This window comes from Haemaphysalis longicornis, unplaced genomic scaffold, assembly GCF_048455015.1.
Source record: "Haemaphysalis longicornis isolate Haplotype H1 unplaced genomic scaffold, Haemaphysalis longicornis Haplotype H1 scaffold_12, whole genome shotgun sequence".
NCBI lineage: Eukaryota > Metazoa > Arthropoda > Arachnida > Ixodida > Ixodidae > Haemaphysalis > Haemaphysalis longicornis.
The window spans coordinates 46,528,495-46,550,157 of NW_027526225.1; the positions used below are offsets into that span (position 1 = coordinate 46,528,495).

Sequence of the window (21,663 nt, forward strand, 5' to 3'; positions counted from 1 at the left end):
TTTGCTTTCCGAGGTTTTCTCGACTGCCAACCCTTATTTCTGTGTTATTTTCAACGAGCCCCTCATTTCCTATTCTGATTCGCTATATATATATATATATATATATATATATATATATATATATATATATATATATATATATATATATATATATATATATATATATATATATATATATATAGAGAGAGAGAGAGAGAGAGAGAGAGAACAGACGGTCAAGAAAGCCAAGAAAAGCAAAAGGGGACAATGTGGTAGGTCGTTGTACTATCCTTGAAACAGATACAGCTTTTTGAAAGAAATGAAGAAAGTGGAGAACAACACGCCCCGGCGTGTTTTCTCAACTTTGCGCCATCAGCGCGCTTAATGGCGTCGTCGGGTGGGTCTGCCTAATTAATGCACTACGGAGTAGGGCACAGTTTGAATTAAAGTCAGCCTGCTCGGAACATATTGCTTTAAATCGAAGCGCCTGACTGTAGGGTATGCTGGTGTTGCAGTGCTTTACATGACAACTACGGAAATTTAGGTATATGGTTGCTTGTCAGTTGGCTTCCTATAAACTCTTGTGGTCAGTTGAACATCACGCAGGGTCAAAGTTACGTCCAGAAAATTGATCGTTTGGTCCGAGTAGGTATGGCTAAAAGAAATGGATGGATGAGCGTTATTAAAATCGCCAATTGAAGATAACAGCTGATCTTCCCCGTGCTGCCAAATCATGAATATGTCGTCAATGCACTGCCTTTATTACGGTGGTTTCAGCGAACGGCTGGCTATAAATTCGTTTTCCAGTACACCCGTGAAAATATTCGCATAATTAGGGCCGATAGGTGTTCCCATTGAGGTCGCATTTATTACCTTCAACTTAACTGCCTTGCGCTAGGCCCGTGTGCTAACGCTTGGGAACTTTACCCGGCTAGTACGGGAAATCGTGCCCCTGGAATATGGTGGATAGAAATTTCATTTTTTGTTGCTTACTGTACAGGCAATGTTTGAAGAAGCGGGATGTTGGTGGGAGAGCGTTCTGATGAGAATTGGCCCCTCTCTCATCTGGGACCCTCCGCACGCATATGCCCTTCTCACAAGTGCACTCAACAACGTCTGAACACCTGTACCGTTGGGCAATTGCGTTTTGGAGATGCCCAAGGGTATAGGTCTTCAGACGTTTTTGAGTGCACTTGTGTGAAGAGCATATGCGTGCGGAAAGATGAAACTCAGGTTGGCATCTTTGCACCTCTCAAGCCCATCTCGCGTCCGGGCGGGGTATTCGCCAATAAAGTGCATGCGAATGCAGCGTATACACCACACATTATACATAAGTGGTCAGCCCCAGCAGGCTCTCAATTGCACCGACGCCCCCACTGTAGTCGTGATGACATACCAAATCGTGATGACATACCACTCAATTTGGCTCTGTCCTATATTCGCCCGTAACTGCCGTCAGCTGCAAACTGTAGGTCCTGCACCCGTGACTGAACTGGAGCACGTTAGTCGTGTCCGTGACGACGACGATACTCTAGAAATTATGAACCCAGTACCCGTATTCTGAACCCAGCTCGCCCTTGAAAACTGTCCTGGACTGACCATACACACGCATCAGCAGAAATTCATACAGAAATGCATCAGCGAGCCTCCGGTGGCATTAACTGAAGAGATAGCGTTTCTTGATGCGGCCTAAGATGACAACGGTGTGAGAAAGAGTTATGTGGCGATCCTGGGTTTTTGAAGGGGTGAGGGGTGAACCATCTGCGCGTGCGTCGTTTTGAAGTATTTATGGCAGTTAAAATTTTGTTGTAAGTCCAGTGACTGTCCTTGTCTTGCCTCTCCTCTTGTGTAACGTGTTTTCACTGGTTCTTCCCTGAACATGATGAACCAACAGGCCCAGACTTCCACTTAACTAGAACTGTGTACATTATGCGAATTGTGACCTTTCCCTTTCTCCTTCCCCTCACCCATACTCACTTCCCCCCAGGGCCTCGTGACCTCTCGTCCTTAATAAAGTGTTTCACTCACTTCTATACCGGTAACGTAAAAAGTTAGGCATGCACTCACACAGTCCCGGGATGCCGTCTTTACTGACATCACGAGTGAAACAGTGCACGTTATGACGATGCGATCCTCATGCGAAGCGTTTTCGCTGACTCAAATAGACGGCTAAATTGTTTGACACTATTTAAGCAATGTCTTCCGTTTTGAAAAGCCTTAGGCTGCTTTTTTGACTTCCGGCTGAAAGTTAGTAATCAGCCGCGCCAGTATTCGCGACACGCCGCCAACATTTGCGCGTGTTCCCAGTATACTGGCTAATTACCCGACCTAATAATAAAGACACTTACACGGCGCATCAAATGAATATCCGGAGAATATTTGCCAAGCGCCAGTCTGCGAGGTCCGATGGCGCAATACGCATATATCGAATAGTTAGGGCACTTTCCGCCAGTAAAGAAGGGAAAAGCGTGACTGAATGCTGCTAACTGTGGATCATCACAATCGATGCTTCAGCCATCCTTGTATACGGCAGCCGAATACTTGCACAGACGGCTCATAATCGCGACCCACGGTTGCCACACTTCGGCCAATATCGTCCGTACATTGGGCGTTGCTGTCACAGGAAGCAGCTAGGTGGGTTTCTTTCTTAGGAATCTGAGCACACAGGGAAGGGGAAAAAACGAATAAATGGGTACGAAGAGACTGCGTCGCTGATCGATGGCTCCCACATGTCACGCGAGGCTAGCTTCCCTCGTCTGGCAGAATTATAGCTGCAGCGAGCAACGTTTCTTCGCAGCGGACGGCGTCCGGCACTGTCGATCGTCTCGCTGGTCGATGCGTAATTACGCGGTAACAGCTGCCTGATTTTGTTTCTAGGCCCCATATACCATTCGTTTTATTTTTTGAGAAAGCTGACGGTTGTAAATACTTTAATGACGTTCCTTGGTGTTCCCCGACCGTTCCGTTCCCATTAGGCGCTAGTTTTAATGGCTCAGTGACAGGGTTTGGTAGTCGGGGCACACGCAAGCCCATTTTGTAGGCGTTGAGCTCGACCACGTGGTACTTCGCTGCAGAGCAGACGAGAGGCGGTAAGGTTCACCCTGTTGCATAAACAAGTGGCACTGGTCCCTAGTGCCAAACAGCATATCGTATTTCCGGACCACTGGTAACACTAGAATCACTGGGTACGAGCCTCACTAGTTACACTAGCCACACTAGGCATGCCGGTCTCACTATACTCGGTGACAACTTAAGAACGGCACCGGAAGTTGCCGCTGTGCCTTATCACCGTAGCCGGATGTTTCTCCGCGAGGCGCAAGTAGGGCGCTACTGGGAATATTTTGAACATGGCGTTAGCCGTTCCCGTGATTTTTTTGACTTAATATGCTTATAAACGACTCCGGTGACGACAAACAAACTGCGTGAGACAAGACAGACGATATCACGCATTCATAGCAAACCCCTTTCAAAACGCGCGCGCACTGAAATCGTGGGTCCGGCGCTTTGGCGGAGTGACACACTACATGAGGTGGTGCCGTTCTTGAGTTTTAACCGAGTATAGACGTACTTGTCTCACTAGACAAACCAGCCTCACTATACAAGCAAGCCTCACTTGAAATACTAGCCTGACTGACACGACGAGCGCGACGTTTGTCTCAAATCGAGTAATATGTCTTTGAGTGAGTTCTCCTGCACTGGGTGGTATGCAGGTGAGCTCCCTGCCGAGCTCAAAATATCCCTACTGCGTTTCCTTTTCTTCTCCTCTCTCGCAAGCCACAACCACCACCACCAGTTCCGATCGGAACGTCAAGGAAAAAACATGGCGTAGATTGTCTCTGTTACTAAAACAAAAAGGCATAGCACCCCTGCGTACTCCCGGGGATGACTTATGACCTAGAAACTTCAGGACTTACAAAGCGAAAATTTTAAAATAAAGCTTAGGTCAGCCCAACGACCCATGGAAAGAAGATTGATAGGAGTAACACATACCCGCGTATTCTGAATCCCTCCTCCACTTGAGCCTCCAGTCGATGAGGTCAGTTTCGCATGTGAAATCCTCCACTCAGTCGACTCGAGGAAACACATAGAGTGGAGGACAGACTCAGCTAAGTACGGTGATTAGAAATATTACAGGGGCGTCTTGGAGTTCGGGTGGACGATAGCCTATCTCAAATCAAGAGAAGGGCGGAGTGTCCTGTGTTTTTTTTTTGTCCTTCGTTTTGTTTCAAGTTCGAGATGTTTTTCGCCAAGAATGTATCAACTAGCACAAATCAGAGCCATTCTAAAGACAAGGGAGTTGCGTTGAACGGGGGTGTGAGGCGGAGAACTGACAGCAGGTGGAACGCCCGAATGAGAAAGGAGCTTTCGAGAGGTGGGATTAGAGCTAGTAGGAGACCGATAACTGGATACAGGGATGAGATAAGGAGATTCGGTGGTGGGTTCGGACAGCGCAGGATAGGGGCCGCGGGAAATCAACGGGAGAGTCCTTTATCCTGCAGTGGACCTTAAACAAGCTGACGATGATGTTTAATTTCATTGAAAGGAGCGCTACGTGACAACACCATTACCCAGTCGGCCGCCAATTCTGTGATAGGGGAGCCAAAATTGGGCATGCATGTGCGAGGTAATAAGGTGGCTCGAAGTGCTAAATTTCATCGCCGTATTTGAGATTACAACGATGACACGAAATTCAGGATAGGCTCAAGTGCTCCTTGTTAGCTGACTGGCTTACAAGGCTCGCCGCATTTAAACCATTTCTTCACGCAGTCGATACGCGCGCACGCCAAAGCCGCTGTGGTTGGAACATTCCTTTTCTGCGTGCAAGAACGCATGAATGCCAGACTTTTTACCGAAGCGCACTTATTCTGATAGGAGGGCATGCGCTCACGTTTCCGGGCGCTTCTTACGACTAGCCACTCGGATCCATCGGACTAGACCTCAGGGACGACTCTGTAGTAAGGCCTGGTAAGTGTGGCTCCCTTTTTTAATCGTGAGGCGTGTAGGACACTGTAGGTAGTCCGCAATGGCGAACATTGAACCGGATTAAAAGAGAGTGAGTGAGCAGGAAGCAAAACGCCAAGCAGGGCAGAAGCGAGATGAGCTAAATTTATTAATCAAACGGTGTGGTCCTTGCAGCCGTTTCTGTGATCTGACCTCTGTCGGGGATCGAGGATCGAGGATACCGAAGGCGCACTAACTTGGTCAGTGCCAGAGCCTTCTATACAGCGCTAGTTCACCTACATATACCTCCCTGCGGGAGCTATATATCTCCATTTGTGCGGCCTCAATCATTTCTCTAGTTGCTTTTTCCCCGAAACAAAGGTTACTGAAAAAAATACTAAGAAAAAATACCCAGAGAGAGAGAAAATAAAGCGCTTGAAAGAAAATTGTTAGCACGTCCTTTCTGACCAGCTCCCAAAAAGAACTTCATTTTTTGACCCACAGACAGACAGTGATGGGGCAGTATGAACACAGTCTGGGTTATCTGCAGGAGTGATGTGAGTACTGCTTTTCCTTGTATTTTAAAACTGTTGACGCACATAGTGACTAGGCTGCTGAAACAGTCGGTCTGTCGTTCTCTAGCCTCGGCTCGAACGCAAACGGGCGCTCGCCCGAGAACGGCAGCCCCGTCGCCGCGCAAATCCTACGGTTAGCGCAAAGAAATGCGCAGCTAAACGTCACCGCTGGGGTCGCCCTCCCCTAGCGGTAGGGAGAAGAACCCGCCCCTGCTAAGTTGCCTCGATGCCAGCGCCGCCCTTCAGGGTGGAGACACCCTTTGGACCAACGTTTATAGAACCAAGGTTGATTCTGTATAAACGTTGCTTTGGGCGGTCCCGTGCCGCTGCCATTGGTTCAAAGTGCTCAACGCACAGCTGTTTTCGTTTCCCACGAGACCCAGCAAAGCGAAATAGATGAGATGATTCAAACTTCGCAAGTAAACCGCGTGGCGGCGAAAATTACAGCGCGGTCTTGCTACAGTGACTCGGTGTGGCGGCGACCGAGGGATTCAAAATGGCTGCGCCAACGTGCACGTGTCCCCACCCATGAACGGTGGATGCGCGTGAATCGAGGCACCCTGCGAGACCACTGCGCCCTCTATCGGTGGGTCTGGAAACCAGTTTCTGCAAGGCCGCCAGCGGGTCTGGGAACCTGCTCCTAGCCCTGCGTGACGCAGGACCTACAGCAGACTTACGAAAAGGTTCGACCTTTTCGTAAGCCTTAAAATAAAAATCAGTTGTGAGAACAGCGACAGTAGTTGTCTTTCTTCCACGCTTTGTGTATCATCCGTTTTGTGCTGTTCCCCTCTACTTCAATCAGCTCTGTCCAATCGAGCAAAACAGCAACACGGCGCGGTATGCTATGGAAGCCCAACTTTCGCTGTCGTCGTGTTCACTTTCAGGTCATCAGTGACGCCCAGCTTCGGGCTGTAAAGGGGCATGCAGCCATGCAAAATAATTCGGCCATGTTCGCAACTGAGACGCAAAGACTGAGGAAGCAGCAGAGCAGGCGGTCTTCACTATTCTGCCCATCATCTCGGTATCTGCGCCTCATGCTCGCAAATAAAGATTTGTCAATCAATCAATCTATCGGTAGATCGGACACTGACGCCACCGAGCGCACGCCGTCTCTCTCAGCTAGGAGAACACCTGCACGACAGAGCATACGTCATCACTAGGTGCAGCCAATTCCCGAAGCGCGCGCCTCCCAACCCGAACCTCTGCGCCGCCGCGCGCGTCGGCTCGTTGCCTCCTCGCCACTTCCCCTCACACTTCTTGGCATGCCTTTTCCTCCTCTTCATTTTACTGTGCCGATTTTTCAGCGACGCCTGGCACGGCTGGAACTCAAGGTTAAACAGCTCCGCGTTAAAAAGCTCTACATATTGTTGCAACCGTGTCATTCCAGCGCTGACACCAGTTGTTGCGACCGAGTGGGCTGCGCCGAACCGAGATCCGTAGCCTCGGACATACGTGTGGTAGCGGGGTGAAGCGAGCGGCCAGCCGCTCTTGCAGCCGTGAAGAAGTCCAGAAGCCGTAGGGCAACGTAACTGTTTTCTTCATAGCGAGAGGTGAGCCGAAGCCAAAAAACAATGCCCCGACGGGCGAGGTTACAATACAGGACTCGAGCAGAGTGACAGCATGGATTCGCTGCTCTAACAGGAATGTGTTATAGCGCTTGCGGGGCTTCTGTTTATACCCAAAAGCGGTAACGCTCAAAACAGTCTTCCCTCTACATTTTGCGCACGCTACGCACTTCACAGACACACACAACGCTCTTTCCAGAGTTCGTAAGCAGTCGGTAGCCTCGGCGCACGTTGAGTCCGAGAGAGGGGAGAGAGGAGGACTCCGCTGCGATCGCGGGGCCTCTGTGTCCTTGAACAAGTCTCGGCGCGCCTCGTCGCCAACTACCGAAGTTTGAAACGCGTCGATAACGAGGTGTCTGACCCAAGCTTGTCCCGACGTGAATCATGAGTCACCGACATGGTGGCGCCTGACTGCTGCTGCTGCTGATGATGATTGCTATTGGTTTCCCCTTTGAAGCGGGGTGATGATATGTCATCTTTCAGCCACTGCGTGCTGAAAGGCGCACGCAGTGGCTTCGCCGCACAGCCGAGGAGTGATGCGGGAAAGTACGGCGGCGCGGGTCGATTTGTAACAATATTCATAAAAAACTTCGCAGTTGCAGAAAATTTCTCCGGCTTCTGGATTCGAACGCCACTGCCTAGAACGTGACCCAGACTCTCTGCCTGGAACGTGACCCAGACTCTAATGTTATCTCATGACATTTTTGTTTCAACTGTGAAGTTTGCTGAGAAAGATGCAGCTTTTTTTTTCTTTGTCTCCAACCGTGCGGCTGCACTTAACGGGGGTGTAATCTCGCCCACACTGACTGCACCTTGTCGGCTTCCGCTAGACTGGTCTATAAACAGTGTCGGGCTCTTATGCGACTAGGCCAATACGGCCGACGTTATCCAAAAGGAAATCAGACGGCGCCCTTTAGTCGATGAGGGTCAACTGGTCGGTTTTCACAACCAGTTGTGAGCCGTAAATGTTCTCGTATTGGCTCTGAATGCAGTCCTCTCTCTCTCTCTCTCTCTCTCTCTCTCTCTCTCTCTCTCTCTCTCTCTCTCTCTCTCTCTCTCTCTCTCTCTCTCTCTCTCTCTCTCTTTCTTTCTCTCTCTCTCTCTCTCTCTCTCTCTCTCTCTCTCTCTCTCTCTCTCTCTCTCTCTCTCTCTCTCTCTCTCTCTCTCTCTCTTCATGCGACAATGGACGACCCAAAGGCCCATTAGAAGTGGCACTACGCTCTCTGCGTCGTAATGAGTATCGACTTTTTCCTCAGCAGACACTCGTCTTTTCATTCGCCCGCATCGCGTGCTTCATGGCGTTGGGCAAACAATGTTGCTATGCACTCAACTCGCAGGCCCGTACAAAAGTGTACAGGCAGTCCGACGGTGGCGCATGGTCTATTCAATGCCCGTTGCTCAAGTGATGTCATTGTCGACATCACTCGAACAGTGCTTGTTCCGCAGGGGTGAGCATTGCAAAATTCCATATATTGAAATTTTGGGGGCCTAACGCGCCTAAGCTAAAACTGGGCTATGCGCAGTAGGGCAGGGCTCCGGATTACTTCAGGCCACCTGGAGATATTTAACGTGCGCAGAAATCTCGACACACGGAGAGCGTTTTCGCTTTTCGCCTCCATCTGAAAAGCGGCCACCGCGGCCAGGATCGAACTGACGTCTCGGGCTTAGCAGAACAAAGATTTAGCCACTGAGCCACGACGACGTGTCGGTGAGCGTTGAACTGGATGTGTAGGTATTCGTTGTCTTATGTCGTATTTATTACAGTTACTTACGTTGTATAGAGTAATTGGCGGAACATAGTAATAAGTCAGCACACATGGCTGTCCCTTGTCGAATTGGATTACTGATTGATTGATTGATTGATTGATTGATTGATTGATTGATTGATTGAGAGCCAAAGGTGATGTGGGCATCGCACAGCTAATGCGGGCACTCCGTTTAGTGGAACCAGCTTTTCTTTGATTGTAAGCAGTGCCGGCGAAATTGTTGGCATATTTCGGAATAAAATTAGCGGGTTTATACGAATTAATGAGTGCAAAGACAGCAAATTCTTTTGAACAAATTTATAGTTATCTGATGGGCATAGAGCAGTATTTCTTGGCTGAGTTACTTTGCGACCCCCCAGTCTAAGTACTAGATGTGTTAGTTGACTACGTCCTGCAAGCATTGAAATTTTCAAAAACATGTTTATAAAGTTGAAGAAAAAAAGAACGACAACGGAGGTTGCCCCGGCGCCTCACCATCGCAGCTGGCTGTTCTTCCAAGCGCCGCAAAGAGTGCCTTACTGCGAGTATTTCGAACGCGACGCGAGTCGATTTTGCGATTTTTTCGAACTTACGCTGGGTATAAATTACCACACACACATACAAAAAGCTACGCGAGAAAGAACAGACGATGTTACGCATTAAGGGCAACTTCCGTTCATAACGCTCGTGCGCGCTGATATCCGGGTGCGTCGCTTCGGCGGAGTGATACACTAATTGAGCTATAGCCGTTCTATACTTTTATTCTAGTGTAGACGTAAAGTGGCGACTGATGTGCTTCTAGTTCGCCAAGTACCCACTCCTGTCCGTATATGCCATGCCCTGCGAGCCGGAACGAACACAAGGGTAAATAGACACCGGGAACAACTGTTTCTATTTATATATTTCTTTGGCAGTTGCTTATTTATTACCCCTCAAAAGCCTAGTTACGGGTATTACATGGGTGGCAAGCAATTTGTTCGATGGCTGCTTTTAAATGGGCTATGTACGAGTGGTGCACGGAATTAGCAGGTATGTAGATCGTTGTAGTTCCGCGATTTGCGCAGAAAAAAAGGAAGAATGGGGGACGGTAATGCAGGGACTGGGGAAGCTAGTACGATGCAGGCAGTTTGAATAAACAGGGTGTCCCAGCTATCATGCACCAAGATTAAAAAAAAAGTGCAATGGCGTTACTCGAACAAAACCTAGTGCGTAATGTTTGCAGTACTGTGGAGAAGCGGACAGGAATTTTTCCATTAATGATACTTAACTAATTATTTGTAATTAATTATGTAACTCGAGAAGTACTGTCCTAATCACTGAAGTGTCAATGAGACACTTGTAGGTACCCACGAGGGGCATCTAACTGTGGTATTTTCAGCGACGAGCTAATTGCTTACTCATTTATTCGGACTGATAAAGAAAACCCGCGAAATATGAAAAATACCACGTGACGGCGCCTCCGCGCGCACTGGCGCGCATCGTAAAGCAATGCCCTCAAACAGGCTGCCTATGAGTTAGCCAGTATGAGATAAACAAAATAAAGAAATAATAAATCGTGACCGAGTTTGTGCCTTATCTGCACACGCGCACCGGGAATCTTGCCGCTGCTGCTCCTTCCATGCATTCCATTATCAAGGGGATGCGCTGTCTCTTCGGGCGGGTGACAGGCGGAGCAGTTGCTTTCAATCAGCTTATTTGGGGGCACTGCTCTACAATGCGCGCGGAAGCGCCGTCACGTGGTATTTTTCATATTTCGCGGGTTTTCTTTATCAGTCCGAATAAATGAGTAAGCAATAAGCTCGTCGCTGAAAATACCGCAGTTAGATGCCCCTCGTGGGTACCTACAAGTGCTTCATTGACACTTCAGCTAGTGATTGGGACAGTAATTCTCGACTTAGATAATTAATTACAAATAATTAGTTAAGTGTCATTAACGAAAAAAATACTGTCCGCTTCTCCACTGTACTGCAAACATGACGCACTAGGTTTTCTTCGAGTAACGCCATTGCTCTTTTTTAAATCTTGGTGCATGATAGCTCGGACACCCTGTGTAAAACTGGCTGCAAATTCTTGGATGGATTCCAGTGTGTTAGCAAGAGTAAGTTGATGGGAATCCCAGACAGCAAACACATATTCCAGCTTCGGGCGGACAAGACACGGTTGGACAGGTTGGAAGTTTAACGGAAGGGGAGGTAAGCGCAAGTTTCTTCCGAGGTAGCCAAGAAACGGTTTACGTCATTTCTGATGTCTATTACGTGGGACAACCAGGTGAGTACTGAAGTTAGAGTAATACCAAGGATTTACATGAATGAACTGCTGTGATTTTAGAATAGAAAATGGAGTATTTTTCAGGCGTGTAAGACTGCAGACGACGGTAAAAAGAAAGGACAAATGCTTTATATATATATTTAAACATCAGCCATTAATCGAACCTTGCTTGAACCATATGAAATAGGATTGTAGGGTTCCGGCGTCGCTAGTATTGTGAATGAGCCGACAAATGAAGCAATCATCGGCTAAAACCCGAATATTAGAATATCTCTAATTAGAGAGATCATCAATGTGGGTTAGGAAAAGCCGACAGCCAAGAGCGGTGCCTTAACTCATAGCAGAAGGGTAAGAAGGTTTGTGAAAAACTCACATATCGAATTAAGCGCCCTGGTATTACGGTTAAAGCTAGACCGTTTTAAAAATAGGCATAGATGAGAAGCTTTTTCGAAGACTATCGTTATGAAGAAAAATTGCGTTTAAAACTACGTTAACGTGGATGCTGAAACTTAGGTCGTTAAAGGCCAACCACACCCAAATTTCCCCCCTGCCAAATTTACTTTGAGCGCACAGTAGGTACCACCAAACCAACTGGGACATGACTGGTAACCCCGTGAAATGCGTTGTACAATTAATTATAAACGTTTCAAATAGCTCCTACGCAGACGTCGGTGCACCTGCCGGAGGATCGCGCGAACAGCCATGAAGCGGAAGTGACACTGTGGCCGGCCCTGTGCTTTTTCGTATACGGCCAGCCAGGAGAACCGGTCGAGCTCCCCTGGGTGCGCTAGATAGGTCTGCGGTGAAGGAGAAGCGTTGCGCGCAGGTTCGCCCCGCCGGCCGGCCGCGTGCCGCCACTCGCTCGCCGGCTGGGCCGGCTGGAACGTCACTTCAGCCTGGCCGTAAATAGCCGCGCTCTCATCCATTTAAGTTCCCGAAATCTCCGATTTTTAAAAGTAATTTGCGCGCCGTATAGGCGTACTTCAGCTGCCACATTCTGTATCACGTAGTCTTTTTTAGGCAGACTAAACGGAAATGACGTTTTCAAGAGGTTAAAATTTTGAGTGCAGTTGGCCTTTAATGAACAGAGAAGTTGCGTGTCACGTAAGAAGCCTCATTGGAATCCGCTGTTGCGTTTCCCCCAACATGGCTCCAGGTCGACGCAGACAGTCGACGGCTGACGCTGAAGAACCGCGTTTATTGCGGCTCACTTGCTGACCGAACAGAGCAAAAAAGTCCAGCTGCGGAGCTCAGGTTTTCTCTTTAAGCCCTGCCGTCGCGAGGGAGAGTGGGGAAATCGCGCAGCCATAGTTGGCCCTCGTGCGCGGAGGCACAGATTACGCCCATCAGCTTTGGCGGCTTCGGCCGGTTCTCACGGGTACGCTCCAGTCAATTATGGTTGCACATTACCAGTAAAAAGTAACAGTTACCAAAACCAAAGGAGTAACTATGTTACCGTTACAGAGTTTCTAAAAGGCAGTTACTGTGAAAACGTAGCGTCACTTTTCCGTTAAACTGACCGGAAACCAAATGATGGAGCTTATTTATCAGAAAGACCCGAAGGCATGCGTGTAGTCGAAATTGCACGTGTTAGAACCCTGGATGAAGGGAGCCTTAAAGGGGACACAATAAAAGCCAACACCAATAATCGACGTGTGCGCCTCGTTTTGTAGCATCAACTTTTTTGTTGATGCACCGTTGGTGCCATTATATATGGGTGTCTCGTTCTCGGTGAGCCCTTCTGCGGTGGTCTTTTTGTACAAGGGCGGGTCCGCTTCCTCCTCCGCGAAAGTTCAATTGACAGTTTTTTCTTATTGTTTCTCGTCGCCTCAAGACGAAGGAAATCTTTTAAGAAATCACCTTAAAAACCGACCTCTTACTTCTGTCTTCTGAACGGAAGATTACCCTCTTAGCGACCCTCCCTCCTAAACTGCGAGGGGAGCTGTGTTTTCAAAAGGCGAAATGTGCAGACGTAATGGGAAAGAGGAAGGTCCGGAAAGTGGACAGCGATCGGTACGTCGGGCTTTAATGATTGTTCTGTTGGATAATTTTTTATAAAAAAGGAAGTAACTGTAACTGCATTTCTTGTTGCAGTACCTGTGTAAAAAGTAAGTGTTACAGTTAGAAGTTCCTCTAACTCAAAAGTAACTTGTTACAGTTGCAAGTTACTGACAAAAGTACTACAGCAGAACCCTGATTATACCACTTTCCCGGGACCGTGAAAAGGCGTCGTAAAATGCGGGCGTAGTAAAATCCGAACAACAACAATTACGTCTATAAACACAGTTTCGCGCGACAGATTTTCAAGAAATTTCAATGTAAACTACGAACTAATGCTTTGTAGTGCTCGGAAACCCAAACCACTAAAAAAATTAAATGCAAAAAGAATAATCCAGGGCCAACCACGCTGCATTAAAACAAACCGTGTACCGCTGCAGTCTACGGTCGCGATTTTCGCCAGCCAGTGTGAATCATTACGATTACGACAAACACACGTGGAAGCCAAGCCTGACGGCGTAACCGCGTTGGCGATTCACTGATGAGTGGGAGAAATGAACACTTACACACAGCCCCTGCGACCGCTGCACAACAAGACAAAAGAGACGCCTTCGAGGAGAGAGCGAAAACGATTGTGCAAAGGAGCGGGCGGCAGCTGGGAGGGAGAGACATGAAAGATGAGACGGAGAAGAAAGCTGTGTCGCAGAAAACCAAATGAGCGGGCTCAAGTCCCGCGAAACAGACCCGCAGCACTTTCATTTCGTCTGCCAGTAGGTAGTGTGCTTCGCGCGGGTCGGCGGATAACGCGGGTCAGACATCAAATTGCGTCGGATAACCGAGGTTTTTATTGCATTGTTTATACGGGGACTCTGCAAGGACTCGACTTGTGTGTCGTAAAACCCGCGTAGTCATGAAACCCGGGGACATACAATCAGGGTTCCAGTGTGGTTACAGTTACAATTTACTGACAAAGTAACTAGCTACTTCCCAAGACTGGCTACATTGCAGACGCTCTGGACATACTGGTCTTGTATCGACGCGGATTGACGCACACACACTTGCGTTCCAGCGCAACAGCTCCCGGATGGTTTTGGCCGGTTCTAACACATATGCGCTCCAGTACAGACGCTTCGGGCAGCTTAGTCTAGTTTCGACGCTGACTGAAGTGGCATTTGTGTTCCAGCCGAACACCGTTGTTTAGGGTGAAAGAAATTTACCGAAGTCGGAAATTTTATGACGTGTGAATAAATAATGCACCCCTCCGTTTAACGACGACAATGGTTGCACACGAAGCTTTCTCGTGAGGGATTCCTTGGTTGTCGTGTGGGTTTGGACTTTGACTCGCACGCGGTTTGGACTTTGGCCCGTTGCGCGTTGACTTTGACTCACGCGCAGTTTGGACTTTGATTGCAGCGGCTTTGACTTTTGCCCTTCGCCATTGGATTTCGCACGAAGAAAGCTTTGCGTTCAATTATGTGTTTGTGGTTTGAGGGAAAAGGAAAGCAAGTGCACTGTGAATATATTCATATCGGCAGAGAGCTCACCTGCATACAACCCAGTGCGGATGAGAGGAAGTGCATGGCAGTAAAGGTATAGAGGAGAGCGTTAAAGAGATAGAGAAAGCAAGAAGAAAGAATAAAAGAATAAAAGATAAGGTGAAGTCAGTCCGGGCACATCAGTAATTAACACTGCAGCCCGGGCTACAGCCGCTGTGTGAGGCCTATCGTCTCTCTGTAATGGAGCAGATGGGCGAAGACTTCTCTTTGGGTTGCCGAAGGCCCCTCCGGGAATAGAAGGTCCTCGGTGCCGGAGCAGCTAAGGCAGGCAAAAAAAGGACTCCTTCAGCGCCTACTCGGCCCGCCACTCAATGCGCGTTCATTTCGCAACGCGTACAAGAGGTAACCGGGCGCGTCCGCCGCTGTTTCGGCTTCACTCAACTGCTAAGGGTAGATCGCGATCTATGAAGCGAACGCAGGGAGCTCGGCTGACGTCACCTTTCCGGGCACGTGCTCCATCTCAAGTTTTGTCGACGTGTCCCAGCTCATGCTCTTCGTAAGGATGACGTTCGACCACGCGAGCAAAAAAAAAGGAAAAATGACGTGGGCAAAATACATTCGGATGATGATGAAACAACATTTATTGAGCCCAAAAGATTCAGTGGTTGGAGCCCCGGCTGGAGCCCACAGGCGCCAGCCGGGGGTGGTTCCTTATTCACGGGACCCATATGCCGCACAAGCATGGAACGCAGGCCATGACTGCAGCGCTACTCTTGCGTCATCCCTAGCATTTTCATCGGCGTTCAGTGCATCAACCGCAGTTTGAGCCGGCGTCCACGTCGTTTGTTGCGGGTGTTTGCGCCTCGTTGAGACGCGCGTTTCGCGTGTGATACCGTGATCTTGTTCATTCTAACGCATTGCTTAGTCAACTAAGCATCTGTCAAGTCTCCTGACTGTTGGTGGGAACCGTGACGTCGCCTTCCCGCGTCAGTGCAAGTCACCTGGTGTTCGGTGATAGCCGTTACGTTGGTTATCAGCGCCTTCGCGACGTGGACAAGCGCTGTCATTCTCCCACGTCGCAATCTTTGGATGCACTGGAAGCCCACGCGACTCGCGTGCCTGCTTCTACGGGTTTCGTCGCGCGATAGACTGAGAAGTCGTGACTGCGAGCTGCCACGTACGACCATGCCTATTTCGAACGCGGCAGGCATCAACGCTTCAAGCTTTGTCGGTGACGGCAGCAGCGTCCTCTTGGATTCGAATGAGACGCGCGGTATACGTGATGTCTGGGCCTTTAACCACGACGAACAACTCGACTACATTGGCCGTATTGTCAAATTTGTAGCCATGGAAACGGAGTTTCCCGGTGCGACGTTCAAAGTCACGAACAATTGTATCAACCTAGCAGACTACGAGAACCAAAGTCTCCGCACCAGTGGGAACATGCTCAAGATCATCCAGATAGCAATTGCCTTCGTGGACGAGGCCAGCAAAAAGTTCTTGAACTACTGGACCTGGCAGTTCAACTTGAAGTCTATCCTCACGGCGGATACGTACGCTCAAGACTCCATCGACCTGCTCATCAACTCTGGCGTTCAATTCTAGAGGCAAGAAAAGAGGGCCACGACCCGTTATTTCGGCGCAGCTGTTAGCGGTGTCTGGTGTGGTCCTTTCAGCTGACGTGAAATTGATCTGCTTTCACGGCGCCTACAGGCCCGTTCGCCAGCAACCTCAGTAGGTAAGCTATATCGTACACGATATGGCCTACCTAGTCGAGTTAATGTAGATAATGTGTATCTACTTTCCCGTCATCTACGATGTCAAGTACCTCGCCCAGATTTGCACGAGCCTCACGAGAGGCATCAAAACTCTGGCCGACAAGCTGGAGCTGGAACAGATAGGAACGCGACGCCAGGCAGGAAGTGACAGCTTGGTGACCGGAGAAGTCTTTTTCAAAATACGAGAAACCTTTTTTTCGAAGGTGACATCACGAACGCCAACTTCTGCGGGCCTCTGGTTTGTCTGGGCGTTTTGCAAGTGACGGCTCGTATTACGAGAAAGAAACGCCAAGCCCGCCATCAGCTACCAGCGCCGCGTCGCCACCCCATTCCTCCGCATCAATAGCATCGCATGTACGCTACCGCCCCGTATACACGCTGGCCATGTCTGTGCTGTTCAGTTGTGTTGTCACCTCTTCGTCCCGTTCTCGTGGAAAATATCCGAACGCTTGTCTCCAACTCGTCTGTTGCTATGCCTCGCCATTCTGCTGTCGTCATTTTTCTTTATGCAATAACTTAAGCGACCCCAAACCATCCACCGCCGGCGGCGGCGGCGGCGTCCGCAGTGCTCCTCTATATTTAAAAAAGAAACAGCATCCTGCGCCAGGTTTCGATCCGAGGACTTTGCGGCCGCAGCGCGACGCTCTACCGACCAAGCCACGGACGCGACGGTGATATCAGTGTTAGTGACGCGCCTTATATCTTTAACGCATTCAAACTACGTCGTCAGCGGCGTGCGTTGGCGACTCAGCGGCGTTATAGCGGCTTGATAACTGCGTGGTGTACACGTGATACTACAAACCCGATGGAAGAGATGGAAGAGAAGGCGGCGAGGCGGTGGACTGCGGGGGCCGAGCGCAAGCGCCGCAAGCGGGCCGACAACCGTGCATTCGCACTTTCACATTCTCCCCCTCGGGGAAATGCGGGGGAATTTTTTACAAAAGCGGTGTGACTATTCTTAAAGCTTAGGTGTGGGAAGAAATTTTGAGCCACTTTTGTTTACATTCGCTTGTGTATAAATTTTGCTTTGACACGCGAGATATAATTGCACGCTTATTCGTCACATCGTTGTCGTCAAACCTGCTGTCCGCTCGTGTCATTTTGCGACGGTCAAATTTCTCTCAGTAGTTTTAGGTGTGTATATCCACGCAAAACAAACGCTTTGAACGTTTGCGGCGGACCTAACACGCGATGAGGAAATGCGAACGTCAAATGTTCTTACAGCTCGCCTAGCCGCGATTTGCATCTTTCTGGAGCATTTTTTTTTTGTTTTTACAGCACAGCTGTATATGACTAGAATCCCGGAGGCGACGGTTTATTCGGCACGGCGTCTTCCACCGACCTCCACTATATAGTGTTGGCTTCTTCGCTAAGGCTTACACCCATCGCCAGCACCGATGCCTCTTTGACAAGTTTCGAAATCGGAGGTGTGACTGTCATCCTGTCTTCGAAGAAACTCATGTCCTGTATCGGCAAATGACCGAACAGATATTCGCCGCGAGCTCGACATGTAGGTGGCGACAGCGTCGCGCTCCTAGTGTGGATCCTCCGCTGAGCGGCCCGTAAGAATGCACACTGTGGGCGCGATTCGTGCCTTTTTCTCGCCGTATGTGCGCACGAAAGGTGCAAACAAGAGTGGTATGCTGTAGTTCGGTTCCTCAACGTTCAATGTATAGCATGGAAGCGGCAGTTAGTTTTCATTACTACGCCAAAAAAAGCGACGACTCATCGGGAATCTCAGAATGGCCGTAATTGTGACAATGAACTTGTACGCTGTGGCTCGTAGCAAGCTCGATCTTTCCCGACTGTGGCTTTGAGCCTTCAATAAAAGCATAAATAGAAACAAATCAGGAAGCCTCGATCTCTGAAATTCAGTTTACAACGGCAATCTCAATCGCTTTCACTGGTAGCATGACGCATTCTTGCATTTGTGGGATGCTCTGAAATGGTAACACTACTTAACTGCCCCGAAATTCCTCCTAAGAGCTTACGATATTTTTTGTGTGTTCAAAAGGCAAGATAAAATTACTGAATTTTGATCAGCGCAGAGATATAAATGTAACCGCTCTTTTAAATGAGATTTTAGCGACTCTGAAAGAAGGTTTGATGAATAACGGTTTCAGATCACTTATTTAGGGCTTTCGTCGCAAGTGAACTTGCGAATTGCATTGTCAACGCACGCAGTACAATCAACATCTCATGTTTAGCTAGGTTTTCGCAAAATGACAAGCAGGTTTACAGTGTGCAAACCAAGCTTCTGGGACCTCACAGTGAGCACAAATTTTCTGTTGCGGCTGCTCTGTTGACCATTTGCGTTCCTTTTGAAATCTAACAGGTGCCTGCAACAGCGAGATGTGTTTGCATTCTTGCGTATAAGGTCGCTTACCAACCCTAAAGATGGCAATAAATGAAGTTGCGCTGTTGCAGATGTATATAAAACATTTCCTATTTATTTCTCGTTGCAAATAAGCGCAACGGATTTCCGGTAACTACTTTGTTTTGTAAACTGAATATCGCCTTTGTCTTGGCATTTAATTCTTGAGGATTGGTTAAAAAATGAAATTCTGTGCATTCCGTTTTTTTTTTCGGGAAGGGGGAGGGGGGGGGGGGGTCCTGCCAACGTTGCAAGAGCAGCGAGAAGAGAACGTATGTAACGTGCGCGAAAAGCCAAACTATGGTTATCAGTATTACTTACAATCGAAACTACACTAGGCGTCGTGTTCTGTAGCGGTGAAAAAGCAGTACACGTATTTTCAAAACTGATTAACCCCCCCTTTGGTCCGAGATTGTCCAGGAACTGTGGGACGTCTTTTTCAAAATTGTATTGAAAGCAAGCATTGTGGAAAAAAAAAAAAAAAAAAAAACAGCGAGTCATGGCACACACCCCTCACACATGTGGGCAACAACGTGCATTATATATTACGCGTTTTCTCCTCTTTCTTTAAACTTAGGTCCACCTTAAGAGGTTAAGACGTGACCAAATTAAGTATTTGGTTATGCTGAGTGAGACACGTTTCTGGGCATGGTGATTCATGTCGGATTTGAAAATGATATATATGAAAATGACACACGAAATGCCACATTACTGACGCAAACTCACAACCGCTTAATTTTACCAAAAAATCCCCCCTAAATACTCTTGCGCATCCATAGAAACGTATTTTAAATAATACGTAAAATTATCAACTCGATACAGTTGAATAAATGTTTATTCCTCCGCCTGAGTATAACCAACGACTGTCCAAAAATGTTATTTATTTTAGAAAAGGTACGGGAAGGACACGATCACACAGGCGCTTGCGGGTGTAAAATACATGTCCGGTAATGTATGGGCAATAGCGCACGGGTCGTGTGCAGTGTAAATGTTTTTGTTTGTTTCTTCTTTCTATAAGGACACAGCGCAATTTTACAAGGGTGTGGAATTTGCACGCGTATGCACAGGTCTTGTCGCTTCTTACCCGTTTCGCGTACTAAACTTTTATCCTTTAAATAATCACCAGGCCACCTTCAAAAAGCACTCTTCGACGTTCCCGAAACGGCAGACGACTGCACTCAACAATAGGAAAAGTGCAATGTGTGGAAGCAATGCTGATAACACGTTTCACACTCAAGCGGTGACCACAGCGAAGATGTTTCGTGGAATTAAACCAGCGGATTAACCCGCAACGGCCGCTGATTATTACGTTTCTAGAATAAATGTGCACGCAGAGGTAACTATGTCATTGCTTACTGCCAAACGAGCACACATATTGGTTGTTTTGTCGTGTGCAGCGCGCGTCTTGCGCCGCACGCAACGTGAAAAAGCAGACGACGCGAGAGCGCCATCCACACTAGGAGCGGTTCGTCCCGCCGCCGCCCGGGGCCGACTGTGTTCGCGCTCGGGGCGAATACCTGGCGGAGGCCTTTTTGAAGATACCAGGTGTGTCTGGAAAACATCTGCCCTCCTTCATGAGAAAGAGCGCGCGCTAATGAGCACTATATATATGTTCCTCTAATCTGAAGTTTGTTTTTTTTATATAAATTTTGTGTGCTCCAATAAATCCTCAGTTGAGAGCAAGCGCTTGTGTGTGTTTTTTCAGTCGGTCCCTCGTTCCTTTTGTGCTTTTTTAAGAGGGACTCACCTGTTAACAGTCCTGTGTTACTTACAACTTCATTGCCCACGGGCTTAAAAACCAGCGCGCACCAATATCAAAAGTTTAGCAAATACATATAAATGTGCACAACGGTCTAGTTTGCTTATTTTAGAAAGGTATAACTTCTGTATTAAAATAAAAAAATGGAACGCTCGCATGGTAGACCGCTAGCGCCATCTAATAAAAACTAGATGAACTAAACTGCATGATTGTTTACTTGGTATTTAAGTCAAGATGTGCTATATTTCCAGAGAAGCACATTAGGCCGTTAGGAACATCTTCATAAATTTGTAAAACTTTCCCTTGTAAGTTGATTTGATTGTAGGGTTTAACGCGCCGACGCAACGCAGGCGATGAGGCGCGCCGTAGTGGAGGGCTCCCGATTAATTTTGACCACCTGGGGATCTTTAACGTGCGCCGAAATCTCGTACACACGGGCGTTTTTGCTTTTCGCCTCCATCAGAAAAGCGGCCGCCGCGGCCGGGAGTCGAACCCGCGACCTCGTGCTCAGCAGCGCAACGCCTTAGCCACTGAGCCACCGCGGCGTGTCTTTCCGTGTAAGTAGACGATACTCTTTGAGCCCGTGGTTCATGAATTAGTAATTCCCATAGGATAGTGATCAGATGAGTACCCCGTAATTACCCAGTACCAACTATCCCAAGTTGGGGGGGGGGGGGGCGGTGGGGGGCTCTGCCTCTAAAGGCGACCAAGGGCGGTGCGGCGCGACTTTGAGAGCAGCTGCCAGCGCCGCATCGCGATTATAAATAAACGTCCGCACGGCGTAATTCGGTGAAGCTTTTGAAGTAAGGCTGACGTCCTACGACGCTGCGTTAAAACACGGCTAGTGTGGGTCGGCCGAGGCGAAAACTGCTGTGTTAGCCAGAGGCTTCGGAAGTGTCTTGAAGGGGGTGGGGGTTCCAGACAACCGCTGATGACGATGATGATGTTTTAGAGGTTGATGACGATAATAAATTCATTTGATTTTTCCACGCACCAAAGCTACGCCTGGTCGCGCCGTAGTGGGGTGCTTCGGATTGATTTTAACCGCCGGGGAACCTTCAACGTGCACCGAAATCTCAGCACTAGGGGCGCTCCCGCTTTTCGAATCCACCAGACAAGCGGCCGCCACGGCCGGAAATCGAACCCGCGTCCTTGGGTTCAGCAGCACAATGCCTTAGCCACTGA

The 21,663-nt window shown here is 48.5% G+C and overlaps 1 protein-coding gene and 1 pseudogene across 1 annotated transcript in view; both read left to right on the forward strand.

Moving 5' to 3' along the window:
• The window catches only part of LOC144162599 (uncharacterized), a 149,668-nt gene that overhangs the window by 116,764 nt on the left and 11,241 nt on the right, over positions 1–21,663 (forward strand). The window lies entirely within an intron of this gene.
• On the forward strand, positions 15,753–16,172 carry LOC144161587 (CCR4-NOT transcription complex subunit 7 pseudogene; annotated as a pseudogene).